Below are 19,999 nucleotides of genomic sequence, written 5' to 3'. Positions count from 1 at the left end.
TCCCCTCCGTCACCAGAAGCAAGAGGTTCCGACTTTGGGATCGAATTCAAGGTAATCCTCCTCCCTTTTTTTTACTTCGCATTTTCGATTCAATGTTGGTTGATGATATGCAAGTTGCTAGTGTGTTTGAGGTTCGGGAGTTTTGGTGTCGTTGTAGTGTCTAGGGTTTGAAGGTTGGCTGGAATTTTTGGGGTTACTCTATTTAACCCGAATAAAACAGGGATATGGTAAACGATTTATGCAAGACTGGTTCAAAATGTGTTTTTGAGGTGTTGATGTTATTTTTTTATAATGCATTAGTAGGCTTTTAAATTTTGCCTGTATTAAGTAAAAACTTTAAATTTCTTGTAGATGAAAGAGAGGTTGGACATCATGTTTCATCATGGGGATGACTTCAAAAAGAATGCGGAAGGGATTATGATTTATTCTCTGGACAACAAGGCCTGTTTAGGTGATCTAGACACTGACAATCTAGATGCCTTCTTCATACGAAACTACCATAAAGAGCTTGGGTATAATGACATAAAAGACTGCTGGTGGCATGTTCTTGAAAAAGGCTTGGATAATGGGTTGAGAAATGTAAACAGTGACAAAGTGATAAGAGAGATGGTGAATTGTGCTAGGACAAATGAGGGAATAATTGATGTATATTTCGAGCATGGAGTGTCAGTGTCAGAGGTGTTAGAGAGAGGTAACACATTTGTGTACTTGGATGAAGATGGTAGAGAGGGATGTAATGCTAAAGATGCTGATGTCAGTCCCCAACTGATTGAGACTCATGCACTCATAATTACTCCCACCCTAAAAGTTGTACCATCACACTCCAAAACCAAAGTTCACACTACATCTGAAGTCACACAGCCACCACCAGTGTCAAAGACTCCTACCCAGCCCAAGGTGCTAACAAAAAAACACTAATCCTCCCAAGATAACCAACCGCCCCCAAGGCAACGAAGCCCAATAGATTACACCAGCCCACCAAACCCACCAATCCCACCAGATCTAGCCAGCCCACGAAGCCCAAGAGATCAAGTATTTTCAGAAAATCCTGTACACGGTCTGCTGCTTGAGGATTCAGGAGCAAGGTGTTTAACAATGAAGTTTTATTTGATGTGTCTTCTGACTCCTCTGACAGTGAAGGATAGCCTGTTTAAGCCAGGACCGGATGAGGATAGTTCCTCTGATTCTAAGGCTACAGGGAATGATCATAAAACTGGAAGTAGGATTAGGAGAAACAAGGTGCAATCAGATGTGCAATCAAGAAATGTTAATCCAGTATGGAATGGGAAGGAGAAGATATTGCATAAAGACAATAGTTTGGTGCAGGAGGTGAGCTATGTTGAGGTTGATCTTGGGTTCGTGGGTTGTGTTGATCAAGGTGCAGATAATGGACTAGACTCGGGTGTTAACTCAGATGGCACCAATTTCTGGCACAAAGGAGATAAAAACGTCTCCAAACTTAGAAGATGAGCTGGAGAAAGGAAATGATTTTGAGGAGGCATGTCCACTGTTTAGGAGGGTGCAAGGTTTGGAGAGTTGCATCTTGAGGTTGGCATGAAGTTTGGAACAAAATGGGAATTTAGAGAAGCTGTGAGAGAATACACAATCCAAGAGGGAAGAAGTATAAAGCTAGTGAAAAATGACAATATAAGATGTAGGGTGGTCTGTAAGGTCAGTGATTGTCCATGGGTGGCTTATGCATCAAGAGACCATAAGGTCACATGTTGGCAAATTAAGACCTTCAATAATGACCATACTTGTCCAAGAGAGGAAAAGAATAGGGCTACCAATAGGAACTGGGTATGCAGCAAGCTTGTAAAGAAGGTGAGAAAGTATCCGAATTTTAGACACTACGAGGCTACAACTTACTTCAAGACACGGTTTGATTTGACATTGAATAAGAATTCAATCACGAGGACATTAATGGATACTAGAAGTATGGTGTATGGTGATGAGAAAGAGCAATATAGGATGGTTCGGGATTATAGTATGGCATTGCTAAAGACCAATCCCGGTTCCAATGTAGAGATATGTACCACCCCACAGCCAGACGGTGAAGTTACCTTTGATAGGATGTATGTATGCTTAAGCGACTGTAAAAACAGGTTCAAGGCTGGCTTCCGTCTTTTGATAGGGCTGGATAGTGCATTCCTAAAGACAAGGTTTGGTGGCCAGATTTTGTCAGCCGTGGAGTTAGATGCAAATCATCATATCTATGTAATAGCTTGGGCTGTTGTCAGAGTGGAGAATACAGAGACATGGAGATGGTTTCTTGAGTTACTTCATCAGGACTTGGGTTACTATAAAGATCATGACTGGTGCTTCATATCAGATATGCAAAAGGTATAGAGCACTTGTAATTATTGCCCTGCTTTGAATCTATTAGACATTGATGGTTAAATGCTTATCTGTTATATTATCATATGCTCATATGCTTATCTATTTGAATCTATATGCTCATATGCTTATATGCATTTCTGTCATACAAATATTACTGCTAGATGTGACAAATAGGAATTGGTCGTCTAATTAATCAGGATGTCCTGTAAACTTTTTATATACTTAATCTCCTGAATCATTGTGCATATATTGGATAAAGGTTAGAGATTTTTATGGGGCTCGATTGTAAAGTTTAAGGACCATTATGGGGATAAACATTAATTGTCAGGGACTTTTATGGGTCACAAATATAAAGTCAGGATCATATATATGTACATTTTGTTGTAGCTATATATGTATAATGTTTCATGAATCTGACAAGGACTGATATCAGCAGTGAAAGAGGTGATGCCTAACGTGCATCACCGTTTCTGCGTCTGAAATTTATGGAAAATTTTTAACAAAAATTTGAAGGATTTACAGCTACGGAGATTTTTATGGGAATGTGCAAGGGCAACAACTTACCAAGAATTCAGGGATGGAATGGACAAGATCAAAAGGTTAAATGAGGATGCTTGGGCATATTTAGAGAAGTGGCTGATGGATGTTTGGACCAGAAGCTTATTCAACCATAAGCCGAAGTTGGATAGCATCTGTAACAACGCATGCGAGGTGTTCAATTCTAAGATCAAGGATGCACGAGCCAAACCCATCATAACATTACTGGAGGAGGTAAGGATGTTTGTTATGTGCACCATAGCGAAGAACAAGGTAAAACTGAAGAATCACACTAGGAAGCTCACACCGGTTATAAAGAGAAGGCTGGAAAAAGTTAGGAAAGAATCCAAGCATTGGAAGCCCATTTGGACTGGGGATAACAGATACGAAAAAATTGAGGTGCACGGACATCCAACTAACCATATTGTGGACATAGGAAAAAGATTGTGCACCTACCAATTTTGGATGCTAACGGGTAAGCTACTTGTGTATATCCTGGTTCATGTCACTGTTTGGCACCTGCAGGTATTCCGTGTGTGCACGCTTGTGCTACCCTCTCTCGTGTGAATAAGCAGCCAGAGGACTTCTGTCACAGATGGCTGACCATGGAATCATACAGGAAAACATATAACCACCACATTAATCCAATTCTGAGGCAATCACTATGGAGCAAGCAGAGTATTGTAACATGCCACATGCCCCTAAAATCAAGACAAAACCTGGAAAATTAAAGACGAAGAGGAGGATGGATGCGGATGAGAAGAGTGGTTTTGGAACTAAGAAGCCTAAAGTTGACCTAAAACTGTTGGGCAACACTGGAGATGGTGTACACCTGAAAAGACAGCTAGGGGCCTTTACATGCAGTTTCTGTGGTGAAAAGGGGGCATACGAAGAGAGGCTGCAAAAAGAAGAGGGATGCTGATGCTGCCGAGGCGGCTAAGAAGAAGAAAAAGGATGTAGGACATCCTGCGCCTGAGCAGCCTGTTGAGCAACGCCAAGACGATTGTGGCCAAGCAGATGTGGAAAGCAATCCCATGGAGATCGAGATAACTCAGCCTATTGCTTCTGAGTAAGAGGGTTCTCAAAAGGTAACAAAAATTTTATATCTTCAGGTTTTTATTATTTCCGTTGATCAATTATACTTAATGCCAACTTTTTCTCATATAGGATCCTAGACTGAAAAAACCTTCAAAGCTGTCACCAAGAAGAAGATCCTCTCTTCTGCCAACCTCACCAACAGTGAACTCTTTGTAGGGTGCATGTTTATACCCTGGGTTGAGCTGTCCGACCTAGGATGTCCTACAGGCAAAGTGACCGACCTCTTTAGGTCAGGATGACCCGACCTCTTCTCAAAGAGCTCGGCTGAGTCACAGAAAAGCCCAACAAAGGGCCCAAATAGAGGAACACGTCCCAAATCCAAGGGCAGCCCAAGCCCATAGAGATAAAGGCGGTTCCCTTGAAGATAAGATGACCTCACTTGAAGATAAGATAAAGATAAGATAAGATAACTAACTTATCTTATCTAAGAAGGACATTCTACACCATTATAAATACACTGAAGCACCCAGATATAACTCATACTCTGATACTACTCAATACCTGCTTAATACCCTTGCTAACTTAAGCATCGGAGTCCCTTGCAGGTACCCCCACCCTCCGAGGACGAAGGATCAGCACCATCACCAAGTCGGACACAACAGCCCCGACCAGCACAGAAGATCTCATCCGAGATCGCCTACAGTTTCAGGTAACCCTCGAAACATTGGCGCCGTTGCCGGGAAACCTGGAAGTCATCCCAGCACCATGGCAGATGACCATGACAACAACCACGACTCAGATCTAGAGGATAGAACGCTGCACAAAAACGTGGACACTACACCAAAAGATACTCCCCAAATCAACAATAGAAAGAACTCTCCAAATGAGGGAGCCCTGGATGCGTTTCAAGATCGGTTAAAACAACTTGAGAAAGAAGCTCTACGTCAACGAGAGGCTGAGAAAGACCTGCAAAGAGAAATAAGGCGACGCCGAGAATTGGAGAACAAACTCCTAAAACTTGAAGCCGATGTCAAGACTTAACCCTGCGCAACTACATGGAGAGATTCAACAAGACATGCCTGGATATACAAAACCTGCCAACAGAAACTGCTATCATGGGCCTCATTAATGGCCTGCGAGAAGAGCCTTTTAGTCAATCTATATCAAAGAAGTACCCCACGTCTCTGAACGAGGTGCAGGAACGAGCAGAAAAAAGTACATCAACATGGAAGAAAACTCCCGATTAGGAGAGACCTCAAAGGCCGGGTTCACCTCTCAGGATAAAGACAAAGATTCCAGAAAGAAGGAAGATCTCCACGGAGAGAAAATCAAAAAATACCACAATTACACCCCCTCTTCGGGTGTCTCTTGTGGATGTCAACAGAGAGGTTTGCAACACGGAAATAATACCACCAGCTCGACCACTCAAAGGCAAAAAAGGAGGAGAAAACCAGGCGGAATATTGTGAATACAATCGGATCCGCGGGCACTCCACGAATGAGTGTTTTGACTTAAAAAATGTCATAGAAAAGCTCGTACGAGAAGGAAAGCTAGATCGATACCTGGCCACCCATGATGATGAACAAAGAAAAAGAAGAAGAGCAGAAGATGTCGGACCAACCGCGCGATCATCCCGGACGCCAGAAAGACATGTCCACATGATACACGGCAGATTTGCCGGAGGAGGAATCTCCAAATCATCCCGCAAAAGACATCTCAAAGACGTATATCACGTCACAGAAAAGGAGGAAGCACCCGACATCCTGGCAATCACTTTTACCAAGGAAGACGCATCCGGCGTCGCGTCAGGGCATGACGATCCCATGGTCATCACTATTATACTGGCAAACACAAATCTTCACCGCACGTTGATAGACCAGGGGAGCTCTGCCGATATCTTATTCAAAACCACTTTCGACAAACTCGGCTTGGAAGAAAAAGAACTCAGAGCATATCCGGATAGCCTGTTCGGGCTAGGAGATACCCCAGTTCAACCGATGGGATACATCTCGCTCCACACAACTTTTGGAAAAGGAAGTCAGCCAAGAACACTCAAAATAGATTACATCGTCGTCGACGTAAGCTCAGCCTACAATGCCCTAATAGGTCGGGCAACGTTAAATCAGCTCGGCGCAGTAGTCTCGACTCCGCATCTACGCATGAAGTTCCCAACTGCAGGTGGAATAGCCACAGTAAAGGCAGATCAGAAGATGGCGCGCCGCTGTTACAACGAAAGTATAAACCTCAAAGGCAGAGGAGAAGAATTCCACACAATCGAGCTCGGTGGAGTTCGGAGGCGGGAGGAGCTCCGCCCACAACCTGAAGGAAAAATAGAGAAAATCCAGATCGGGAACACCCCGGACCAAACAACCAACATCATTACACTCCTAAAAGGGGACATAAAAGAATCACTCATACAGTTCCTACGCGACAACGCCGACCTCTTTGCGTGGAAGGCCGCAGATATGCAGGCATAGATCCCAAACTAATGTGCCACAAACTAGCAGTATACCCAGAATCTCGGTTGGTACAACAAAGGCGCAGAAAGCTAGGACCAGAACGCTCTCAAGCGGTGGAAGAACAGGTACGAGCTCTACTGGAGGCAGGCTTCATAAGAGAAGTCAAATACACGCTATGGCTTGCTAATGTCGTTTTGGTAAAAAAGTCAAATAGGAAGTGGAGAATGTGCACCGACTATACCGATCTCAACAAATCTTGCCCGAAAGATCCTTATCCGCTCCCAACCATCGACGCACTGGTAGATGCCTCCTCCTGATACAAATACCTCTCCTTTATGGACGCATACTCGGGATATAACCAAATCCCAATGTACCCACCCGACCAAGAAAAAACCTCTTTCTTAATCCCAAAGGCAAATTACTGCTACATTGTTATGCCCTTCAGTCTCAAAAACGCGGGAGCCACTTACCAAAGATTAATGAACAAAGTTTGTTCGGATCACATCGGAAAGATCATGGAGGTCTACGTAGACGACATGCTAGTAAAGATGCAAAACGAAGAGATGTTATTATCTGACCTGACACAAGTATTCAACACCATAAGACGACACGGCATGCGACTCAATCCCGTGAAATGTACGTTCGTAGTAGAAGCTGGTAAATTCTTGGGTTTTATGATCATATAGAGAGGAATCGAGGCAAACCCGGACAAGTGCAGGGCCATACTCGACATGAAAAGTCCGACTTGTATCAAAGAGGTACAACAACTCAACAGGCGGTTGGCAGCCTTGTCCAGATTCCTGGCTGGATCAGCAATAAGATCTCTCCCCTTCTACGCCACTCTAAGGAAGGGAAAGGAGTTTGAATGGACAGCTGAATGCGAGCAAGCCTTTCAAGACTTCAAAAAATTTCTGGGACGGCCACCTATATTAAGTCGGCCACGGGAAGGAGAACCACTCATCTTGTACCTCGCAGTGGGAAATCAGGTAATAGCCTCAGCACTGGTCCGAGAAGACAACAGTGGGCAACAACCCATATACTTTATCAGCAAAGCGTTACAAGGGTCCGAGCAGAACTACCAGAAAATAGAAAAGTTCGCTTACACTCTCATAATAACATCTCGACGACTTCGCCCATATTTCCAATCTTACACTATTAAAGTTCGGACCAACCAGCCCATAAAAGGAATCTTACAGAAAACAGACTTGGCAGGTAGAATCTTGTAATGGGCAGTCGAGTTGTCCGAATTCGACTTTCAATACAAAGCTCGGACGCCCATCAAATCTCAATATCTGGCCAACTTCATTGCAGAATTTATGGACACGCCGGAAATCCCTGCAGAATGGAATCTATATGTGGATGACTCCTCAAATAAAACGGAAAGTGGCGCAGGCGTAATAACTGAAAGCGACCATGGGACCCAAATCGAACTCTCTCTCAAATTCGGGTTCCCTGCCTCAAACAATCAAGCGGAATATGAGGCACTACTAGCTGGTTTGAAGCTGGCTAGGGAGGTTGGAGCTCAAAAACTTATCATCTTCAGCGACTCACAGGTAGTCACTTCACAAATAACAGGAAGCTACCAAGCCAAAGATCCCACTATGAAAAAGTACTTGGACAAAACCAGGGAACAGCTCAGACAACTCGGAGAGTATGAGATTCGACACATATCCCGAGAACAGAATGCCCGGGCCGATGTACTCTCAAAACTAGCCAGCACCGAACCAGGAGGCAACAATAGAAGCCTTATCCAAGAAATTCTACAGAATCCATCAATCTCAGAAGAAGAAAAGGTCCTAGCCATAACAGGTCATGATCAGGGATGGATGACCCCCATAATTAATTACCTCACAACAGAAGCCCTCCCTACAGATGAGAAAGAGGCAAAGAGGTTAAAACGGGAAGCACAATACTACACCATTATAAATAATACCCTATACAAAAGAGGAATTTCAACACCATTGCTAAAATGCGTGCCGACTTCCAACACTAAGGATATCCTAGAAGAAGTACACAACGGCATTTGTGGCAATCACCTCGGAGCGCAAGCACTCGCCAAAAAAGTACTTCGGGCAGGATTCTATTGGCCAACTCTACAAAAAGAAGCCACGAAATTTGTAAGGACATGTTCGCCATGTCAAAAGCATGCCAACTTCCACACCGCTCCACCAGAGGAACTCATCAGCGTAACCTCACCTTGGCCATTCGCAAAATAGGGACTCGATCTCCTCGGACCTTTTCCTCAAGGATCAGGACAAGTCAAATTCCTCATAGTAGGAATAGACTACTTCACAAAATGGATCGTGGCAGAACCCCTAGCCAATGCCACAGCTCAAAGAAGTCAAAAATTTCTATATAGAAACATTGTCACAAGGTTCAGAGTTCCATACTCCATCACTACAGACAATGGTACCCAGTTCACAGATGCAGGCTTCAGAAAACTAGCGGCCGACCTGAATATAAAACAACAATTCACCTCTGTTGAGCACCCCCAAGCCAATGGGGAAGCTGAAGCTGCTAACAAAGTTATATTAGCAGGGTTAAAATGGAGATTACAAGATGCAAAGGGAGCCTGGGTTGAGGAGCTCCCACAAGTCCTATGGGCGTACCGAACGACTCCACATTCCACGACAAAGGAGTCACCCTTCCGATTAGCTTACGGAATTAAGGCAATGATCCCAGTAGAGATCGAAGAAGGATCACCCAGAGTAATCCATTTTAGCGAAAAAGCCAATTCCCAACTTCAAAGGGAAGAGCTCGACTTACTTCCAGAAATTCGAAAAAAAGCTCGGATAAGGGAAGAGGCGTTGAAATGACGAATGACCTCCAGATACAACCGAAAAGTAATACAGCGGGCCTTTGCTGAAGACAACCTTATCCTAATCCGAAACGACATAGGAACAACTCGACCTGGAGAAGGAAAGCTGGCAGCAAACTGGAAAGGACCCTTCCAAGTTATAGAAGTATTGGGAAAGGGCTACTACAAGCTTTCCGAACTCAACGGGCGAGAGCTTCCTAGATCATGGCAAGCCTGCAACCTAAGAAGGTACTATAACTAGGGATGATAAAAGATCTTGGACAAGGCGCACTCTTTTTCCTGAAAAAGGTTTTTTAACGAGGCACCCCGCCAAGACCTACAAATCACCCGACTTAGGAAATTAACTACTCATGTATATTTGCATTCTCTTTTAGTAAAATTTGTTCAGATTCTCTACTGACGCTCAAGTCATATTATTTTGAAAACATTCATCGCCCGATTGTAAAGCTACAGATCGACAGAAAGTGAAAACCAAATTCACTGCGCAATCACGATAAAAACGAGGGCTAAAAACCCAAATTCTACAAAATCGGCAAAGATGAAAACTGAATAATGCAAGAAGTTATAAAAAGTGATCCATAGAAAGGACCTGACGAGGTCCTAATAAAATGGATTGCTATAAAATAACTTAAAGACTGGCCGGCACAAAAAGTCTGACCAGCCACAACAAACCAAGTTATAAGTAAAGCCCTGGAAAGAGGTCTGGCCAACCCTATAAAAGAGGATTACTTTAACTTCGAAGAGCCCGACATGACGAAGTCAGACTGCTACAAAAAGTTACAAAAGATAATTCCTGAAAGAAACCTGAACAAGGTCAAAGAAAGAGGATTATCAAGTAATTCGACAGGGCCCGACGTGACAAAGTCGGCCTGGAAAGATAAAGTTACAAAAGATAAATCCCTGAAAGAGACCTGAACAAGGTCCAAGAAAGAGGATTATCAAGTAACTTGACAAATCCCGACATGATGAAGTCGGCCCAGAAAGATGTAAAGCTACAAAAAGTAATCCCCAAAAGAGACCTGAACAAGGTCCAAGAAAGAGGATTACCAAGAAAACTCGACAGGACCCGACATAATGAAGTCAGGCCTAGGACACAGAAATTACAAAAATAGTCCCCAAAGGAGATCTAAACGAGGTCCAAAAAGGAGGATTACAAACAAAACCAAGCCAAATAATCAAGCTGATCATGTCCCAGCCTACGAAGGTACCAAGATGAGTGCAAGCAGATATGATATAAAAACTACTAAGTTATTATAATAGCAAGCTCTAAAGGCCATCAAGATCAGCCCCGGAAGCTCAAAAACTACTTTATTTTTCAAAATAAAGTTGCTAAACAAGCAACCAAAAAAAGTATCAATAGTCACCAAAACACCAGTTACAAGATAAAGAGTTCAAAAGCCCACAAGTCGGGCTATCTACATTAAAAAGGGAGAAAACTCAGACAACATCAGAAGACTTCTTAGTAGCATCAACTCGGGGTGAAGGAAGACGAGTCTGAAGAGGCACCGCATCTACCGTCCCATTATCTCGGTTCAAGACTTGGCAATCCGGTTCCCCTTCTGGACGATTGATCCCAGCAGTAGAAGTCGAAGAAGTCGGCACAGTAGAAGTCTTGGTAGCAGGTAGTGAAGGACGATCATCATCATCATCATCGGGATCGTCAGGGACAATCCTACCATCCTTAACAATATTATCCAGGCTAATAAGAGAAAGGTCGTGATCTGGCGCAAGAACTCGAAATTGCTCTTTCAGATTCTCATAAGCCGCAGTAACACTACCTACAAGATGACCTTGAAGTTCGGTGTAATCAGCCTGAACAGATTCCAACTTACTCCTGAGCTCCATCATCTCTCTATAAGTAGTAACATAGCTATCCTTATGTTTTAGCGCCGTATCCTCGGCCAGTTGTGCGGCAGCCGCCAGACCAACAGCCTGGGCCTTTTCCCCCTTCAGCTCCTTCTCCAGCTCGGCCACTTTCACCTCGAGCTCCTCCTTCAAACCCTTAATTCGGTCAAACTCTGATTTTGCCTCCTCTATAAAAGCCTTGGTAGCATGGATAGGAAGAACTTGAGCAGTTCGGTATAAAGCCGCTCCCATGTGTGCCAGTGTAATACCACTCCGAGTAATAAAATCCAAATGACGAAGAATGAATACATCGTCGGTAGGCATGACACCATAGGGAGCAATCTGTTGATCTACAAACCCAACAGCATCAAAGTCAGGAGCACCAAGATTAAACAGCTCGACAGTCCGAGGTCTTTTTGGAGGAGGAGCGGCAGAAGGAGAGGAAGTACCAGCAGAAGGATCAATCAAACGAATTCGAGGAGTGGGGATAACCTTCCTCGGCCCAAGAGAATTTGTAACCAAAGGCTTAGACAAAACCTGAGAAGTTCCCTCCCCGGCCGCCTTGGCTGAAGCATTCTGAGCCGCAGTAGCCTTCCTTGCCCTCTTAAAGGCCTTCATGGACTCATTGTTCTTAATCATCTCTGCAAACAAACATCACAAACAGGAAGCCAAGCTATGAGTCAGAAAAAGATCTCACAAGAGAAAAACACAACAAACAAACCAATAGAAAAAAAATTGACCACTACCCAGCTCAGCTCAGAGGAGAGAAAGGTTAGCTAAAAATTTCTTTGTGTCAAGATGAGGAGGCTCCCCCCAGTTTTCTTCCAGCACAGTCACAAAAGCTTGTTCAGCCTCATCTAACATCTCCCACGAGTATCTCGATACCACTACATTCTTTTGCCACTCTAAAGGAAAGGTGGGCTCATCATTCTCATATAGAAAAAAGGGCCGAGCTCCTTCAACAGTTCGAACCCTAAAAAAGTAATTTTTAAAATCGCGAAAAGACTCATCAAACATGGAGAAAACCTTTTTCCCCTGTGAAGCTCGGAAAGAAACCCAAGCGGCTTTCTTCTTCACTACACCAGACTTTGTCAAAACAAAGAGATAAAAGAAAAGAGATTGCGAAGTAGGGATGCCAAATTCACGACACAGCAGCTGAAATATTTTTATAAAACCCTAGGAGTTGGGGTGAAGTTGGGATGGAGCTACATTACAGGACCATAACAGGTTGGTTTCAAAAGGGGTAAAAGGAAGAGTAATATTCATTTGGCTAAAAAAGAAGTCATATACATAGAAAAAGGGGCGCTCTCCAGCAATTCGGGTAGAAAAGCAAACCCTTTCATCAGAAGTCGGAGATACGAGCTCATAATTCTTCTCGTCACTACTGTTGCTACAAATCCTATGAAACTGCCTAAGTTGCTGACAAAACTCGGAGTCAAGCAATGAGACGCATAAGAGGACCATAGAATCCACCCAATCGGCCATGCCCTCAGGGACCTGGGAAGACGTCTCAATAATATTTTTGCGAGAAGACATGGTTAACTAGTCCTACAAGAAGAAAAGAAGATTGGATTACTCAAAAAACACCTCAAAACAGTAATTGAACAACTCGGGCATAAACGGAGGCAACTCACAAAACTAAAGCATATAGGTGTCAAAGAAACCAGGTAAAACAACAAAACAAAACCCCAGGACCCAATCCAAAAGGTTCCAGGGGCATCCTTTGGAGGCAGAAAAAATTCAGGGAAGCCTACAAACCTACATCTTTACATGTCCCAACAAAAAGCAAATAAAGCCATCAAAACAAGCATTGATAGAAATTACAACCTTAGTCCACCCAACAGCAAGAACATGCCAAACGGAAAAACAGATAAAGGCGCAATCTTTTCTTCAAAAATCAAACGAATCAGGCAACAACATGCAAAAGCCTTAGGAAGCTTCAACTGCCACGGGAACATCAGAGAAGAAAAAGCCAGAAATTGCAGCAACAAAAAATACAAAAAAGCGAAAAGGTTCAAATGTTCCCAAATATACACTCAAACAAAAACCCTACTGTACCAGGAAGTAGAACAATGCAAGCAAAAAGAGAAGATGAACCAACCTGAAAAAGGAGAAGCGCGCGGAGAGCGAAGACGAAGAGATCAGGAGTTTCCGTCGAAAGCAAAAAAGAGCACCCACGATCGCCAAACACTGTCACAAAGAAAAACGCGAAAGGGCAGATGACAGACGAAAACAACAAAAGTGAGAAAGAAAAGGGGAAGTTACAGAAAGGAGAAAAAACCGTCTCCGTGTGTGAAGTTCAAAATAAAAGAAGCAAGAGAAACGGAGCATTGAAAACCAATTAATAAGGGCATTAAAAACCCTCGCGCATTCCCAAGGCCAGGGCACTAACGCAAAAGCACGCGCTTTTAGAGGAAACAGAACAGAAACGTTCCACATTCAAAAAAGGAGAACTCTACAAAAAAGAAATCGACAAAATGCTCGAGTTCGGCTTCACCAAAGAAGGATTGAAGTTCTAAAACTAAAGACTCGACCTCAAAAAGGAAGACCGAGCTCGAGCAGGGGCACTGTTCATATCCTGGGTCGAGCTGTCCGACCCGGGATGTCCTACAGGCAAAACGACCGACCTCTTTAGTCAGGATGACCCGACCTCTTCTCAAAGAGCTCGGCCAAGTCACAGGAAAGCCCAACAAAGGGCCCAAATAGAGGAACACGTCCCAAATCCAAGGGCAGCCCAAGCCCGTAGAGATAAAGGCGGTTCCCTTGAAGATAAGATGACCTCACTTGAAGATAAGATAAAGATAAGATAAGATAACTAACTTATCTTATCTAAGAAGGTCATTCTACGCCATTATAAATACACTGGAGCACCCAGGTATAAATCATACTCTGATACTACTCAATACCTGCTTAATACCCTTGCTAACTTAAGCATCGGAGTCCCTTGCAGGTACCCCCCACCCTCCGGGGACGAAGGATCAGCACCATCACCAAGTCGGACACAACAGCCCCGACCAGCACAGAAGATCTCGTCCGAGATCGACCTACAGTTTCAGGTAACCCTCGGAATAGTGCATCTTTAGCAACAACTACAAAGTTTGCCAACTTGATGAAGTTCATCCCAACGCCAGGATTTAAGCCACCAAGAAAGAAGAACTGAACACTTTAGATAAATCTACTTAGAAGTTTCTGTTTTGAGTAATTAATCTTTTCCATCATACAATGACTATATGGTGAATTGTGATCCAAAAGGCCTTTTTGAGATGCCTTGCTTTTGATGAAACTACAGATAGCAGCATTCATGTTCCTTGGCTGCCTTTTATCTTTGTCTTTTGTTATTTTTTGATAAACAATGGAATTTATCTTAATACACTATGCTTTGTGGTTTACCAATAACTTTTCTTGCCTTATTCGACCTTTACTGATTACGGTTCATTTCATGCACAAACATAAATAACAATAGTTTCATAGTTAATAGCGTTTTCATTCTATCAACAAGCAGTTTTTTTACATCTGTTGCTAACAAGGAACCCTAAACCACCAACTCATTCATCATTTGTAATACAGGATCACTGGTGTGCGAAATTGTGATCACTACTTTTCACAACTCAAATAATCCCTAGTAATGGCCCCAAAAATTTGGTGCTCAATACCATGGCATAAACACAACTTTGCACAACTAACCAGCAAGTGCACTGGGTCGTCCAAGTAATAAACCTTACGCGAGTAAGGGTCGATCCCACGGAGATTGTTGGTATGAAGCAAGCTATGGTCACCTTGTAAATCTTAGTCAGGCAGACTCAAATGGGTATAGTGGTATACGAATAAAGCATAAAGATAAGGATAGAGGTACTTATGTAATTCATTGGTAGGAACTTCAGATAAGCGTATGAAGATGCCTTTCCTTCCGTCTCTCTGCTTTCCAACTGTCTTCATCCAATCCTTCTTACTCCTTTCCATGGCAAGCTTATGCAAGGGTTTCACCGTTGTCAGTGGCTACCTCCCATCCTCTCAGTGGAAATGTTCAACGCACCCTGTCACGGCACGGCTATCCATCTGTCGGTTCTCGATCAGGCCGGAATAGAATCCAGTGATTCTTTTGCGTCTGTCACTAACGCCCCGCCTTCAGGAGTTTGAAGCACGTCACAGTCATTCAATCATTGAATCCTACTCAGAATACCACAGACAAGGTTAGACCTTCCGGATTCTCTTGAATGCCGCCATCAGTTCTTGCCTATACCACGAAGACTCTGATCTCACGGAATGGCTGGCTCGTTTGTCAGGCGAGCACTCGGTTGTCAGGCGATCAACCATGCATCGTGTATCAGAAATCCAAGAGATATTCACCCAATCTAAGGTAGAACGGAGGTGGTTGTCAGTCACACATTCATAGGTGAGAATGATGATGAGTGTCACGGATCATCACATTCATCAAGTTGAAGAACAAGTGATATCTTGGACAAAGAACAAGCGGAATTGAATAGAAGAACAATAGTAATTGCATTAATACTCGAGGTACAGCAGAGCTCCACACCTTAATCTATGGTGTGTAGAAACTCCACCGTTGAAAATACATAAGAACAAGGTCTAGGCATGGCCGAATGGCCAGCCTCCCAATGATCTAAGATAGCATAAAATGAAGATAGCTACCCCGATATATCTTAATACAATAGTAAAAGGTCCTACTTATAGAAAACTAGTAGCCTAGGGTGTACAGAGATGAGTAAATGACATAAAAATCCACTTCCGGGCCCACTTGGTGTGTGCTTGGGCTGAGCAATGAAGCAATTTCGTGTAGAGACTCTTCTTGGAGTTAAACGCCAGCTTTTATGCCAGTTTGGGCGTTTAACTCCCATTTAGGTGCCAGTTCCGGCGTTTAACGCTGGAATTTCTGAGGGTGACTTTGAACGCCGGTTTGGGCCATCAAATCTTGGGCAAAGTATGGACTATCATATATTGCTGGAAAGCCCAGGATGTCTACTTTCCAACGTCGTTAAGAGCGCGCCAATTGGGCTTCTGTAGCTCCAGAAAATTCACTTCGAGTGCAGGGAGGTCAGAATCCAACAGCATCTGCAGTCCTTTTCAGTCTCTGAATTAGATTTTTGCTCAGGTCCCTCAATTTCAGCCAGAAAATACCTAAAATCACAGAAAAACACACAAACTCATAGTAAAGTCCAGAAAAGTGAATTTTAACTAAAAACTAATAAAAATATACTAAAAACTAACTAGATCATACTAAAAACATACTAAAAACAATGCCAAAAAGCGTACAAATTATCCGCTCATCACAACACCAAACTTAAATTGTTGCTTGTCCCCAAGCAACTAAAAATCAAATAAGATAAAAAGAAGAGAATATTCAATGAATTCCAAAAACATCTATGAAGATCAGTATTAATTAGATGAGCGGGGCTTTTAGCTTTTTGCCTCTGAACAGTTTTGGCATCTCACTCTATCCTTTGAAACTCAGAATGATTGGCTTCTTTAGGAACTCAGAATCCAGATAGTGTTATTGATTCTCCTAGTTAAGTATGATGATTCTTGAACACAGCTACTTATTGAGTCTTGGTCGTGGCACAAAGCACTCTGTCTTCCAGTATTACCACCGGATACATACATGCCACAGACACATAATTGGGTGAACCTTTTCAGATTGTGACTCAGCTTTGCTAGAGTCCCCAATTAGAGGTGTCCAGGGTTCTTAAGCACACTCTTTTTGCCTTGGATCACAACTTTATTTCTTTCTTTTTCTCTTTCTTTTTCGTTTTTTTTTCGCCTCTTTTTTTTTCTTTTTTTTTTGTATTCACTGCTTTTTCTTGCTTCAAGAATCATTTTTATGATTTTTCAGATCCTCAGTAACATATCTCCTTTTTCATCATTCTTTCAAGAGCCAACATTCATGAACCACAAATTCAAAAGACATATGCACTGTTTAAGCATACATTCAGAAGACAAAAGTAATGCCACCACATCAAAATAATTAAACTGCTATAAAATTCAAAATTCATGCAATTCTTTTCTTTTTCAATTAAGAACATTTTTTTCATTTAAGAAAGGTGATGGATTCATAGGATATTCATAACTTTAAGGCATAGACACTAAGACACTAATGATCACAAGACACAAACATGGACAAACATAAGCATTAATTTTCGAAAAACAGGAAAATAAAGAATAAGGAGATTAAAGAACGGGTCCACCTCAGTGATGGCGGCTTGTTCTTCTTCTTGAAGATCCTATGGAGTGCTTGAGCTCCTCAATATCTCTTCCTTGTCTTTGTTGCTCCTCTCTCATGATTCTTTGATCTTCTCTAATTTCATGGAGAATGATGGAGTGTTCTTGATGCTCCACCCTTAGTTGTCCCATGTTGGAACTCAATTCTCCTAGGGAGGTGTTTAGTTGCTCCCAATAGTTTTGTGGAGGAAAGTGCATCACTTGAGGCATCTCAGGGATCTCATGATGAGAGGGGTCTCTTGTGTGCTCCATCCTTTTCTTAGTGATGGGCTTATCCTCATCAATGGGATGTCTCCCTCTATGTCAACTCCAACAGAATAACAGAGGTGACAAATGAGATGAGGAAAGGCTAATCTTGCTAAGGTAGAGAACTTGTCCGCCACCTTATAGAGTTCTTGGGCTATAACCTCATGAACTTCCACTTCTTCTCCAATCATGATGCTATGAATCATGATGGCCCGGTCTAGAGTAACTTCGGACCGGTTGCTAGTGGGAATAACTGAGCGTTGGATAAACTCCAACCATCCTCTAGCCACGGGTTTGAGGTCATGCCTTCTCAATTGAACCGGCTTCCCTCTTGAATCTCTCTTCCATTGGGCGCCCTCTTCACATATGACTGTGAGGACTTGGTCCAACCTTTGATCAAAGTTGACCCTTCTAGTGTAAGGATGTTCATCTCCTTGCATCATGGGCAAATTGAATGCCAACATCACACTTTCCGGACTAAAATCCAAGTATTTCCCCCGAACCATAGTAAGATAATTCTTTGGGTCCGGGTTCACACTTTGATCATGGTTCTTGGTGATCCATGCATTGGCATAGAACTCTTGAACCATTAAGATTCCGACTTGTTGAATGGGGTTGGTAGGAACTTCCCAACCTCTTCTTCGGATCTCATGTCGGATCTCTGGATATTCACCCTTTTTGAGTGAAAAAGGGACCTCGGGGATCACCTTCTTCAAGGCCACAACTTCATAGAAGTGGTCTTGATGCACCCTTGAGATGAATCTTTCCATCTCCCATGACTCGGAGGTGGAAGCTTTTGCCTTCCCTTTCCTCTTTCTAGAGGTTTCTCCGGCCTTGGATGCCATAAATGGTTATGGAAAAACGAAAAAGCAACGCTTTTACCACACCAAACTTAAGAGGTTTGCTCGTCCTCGAGCAAAAGAAGAAAGAAGAGAGTAGAAGAAGAAGAAATGAGGAAGAAGGGAATGGCTTTTGTGTTCGGCCAAAGAGGGGGAGAAGTGGTGTTTAGGTTGTGTGAAAATGAAGGGGTGAAGAAGGGTATATATAGGGGAGGGGGAAGGGTAAAGTTCGGTCAAGTGAGGGTGGGTTTGGGTGGGAAAGTGGTTTGAATTTGAATGGTGAAGTAGGTGGGGTTTTTATGAAGGATGGATGTGAGTGGTGAAGAGGAAGATGGGATTTGATAGGTGAAGGGTTTTTGGGGAAGAGGTGTTGAGGTGATTGGTGAATGAGTGAAGAAGAGAGAGAGTGGTGGGGTTGGTGGGGATCTTGTGGGGTCCACAGATCCTGTGGTGTCAAGGAAAAGTCATCCCTGCACCAAATGGCAAGCTAAATCACGTTTTGAGCCAATTCTGGCGTTAAACGCCGGGCTGGTGCCCATTTCTGGCGTTTAACGCCAGGTTCTTGCCCTTTTCTGGCGTTTAACGCCAGTCTGGTGCCCCTTTCTGGCGTTAAACGCCCAGAATGGTGCCAGACTGGGCGTTAAACGCCCAACTGCTACTCTTACTGGCGTTTAAACGCCAGTAAGTTCTTCCTCCAGGGTGTGCTGTTTTTCTTCCTGTTTTTCATTCTGTTTTTGCTTTTTCAATTGATTTAGTGACTTCTCATGATCATCAACCTACAAAATAAAATAAAATAACAAAAGAAAATAGATAAAATATAACATTGGGTTGCCTCCCAACAAGCGCTTCTTTAATGTCAGTAGCTTGACAGAGGGCTCTCATGGAGCCTCATATTTTCTCAGAGCAATGTGGGAACCTCCCAACACCAAACTTAGAGTTTGAATGTGGGGGTTCAACACCAAACTTAGAGTTTGGTTGTGGCCTCCCAACACCAAACTTAGAGTTTGACTGTGGGGGCTCTGTTTGACTCTGATTTGAGAGAAGCTCTTCATGCTTCCTCTCCATGGTGACAGAGGGATATCCTTGAGCCTTAAACACAAAGGATTCTTCATTCACTTGAATGATCAGTTCACCTCTATCAACATCAATCACAGCCTTTGCTGTGGCTAGGAAGGGTCTGCCAAGGATAATGGTTTCATCCATGCACTTCCCAGTCTCTAGGACTATGAAATCAGCAGGGATGTAATGGTTTTCAATCTTCACCAAAACATCCTCTACAAGTCCATGAGCTTGTTTTCTTGAGTTGTCTGCCATCTCTAATGAGATTCTTGCGCTTGCACCTCAAAGATCCCTAGCTTCTCCATTACAGAGAGAGGCATGAGGTTTACACTTGACCCTAAGTCACACAGAGCCTTCTTGAAGGTCATGGTGCCTATGGTACAAGGTATTGAAAACTTCCCAGGATCTTGTCTCTTTTGAGGTAATTTCTGCCTAGACAAGTCATCCAATTCTTTGGTGAGCAAAAGGGGGTTCATCCTCCCAAGTCTCATTTCCAAATAACTTGTCATTTAGCTTCATGATTGCTCCAAGGTATTTAGCAACTTGCTCTTCAGTGACATACTCATCCTCTTCAGAGGAAGAAT

This window comes from Arachis stenosperma, chromosome 7 (assembly GCF_014773155.1).
Source record: "Arachis stenosperma cultivar V10309 chromosome 7, arast.V10309.gnm1.PFL2, whole genome shotgun sequence".
NCBI classification, from domain to species: Eukaryota; Viridiplantae; Streptophyta; class Magnoliopsida; order Fabales; family Fabaceae; genus Arachis; species Arachis stenosperma.
This window is presented reverse-complemented; position numbering follows the sequence as displayed.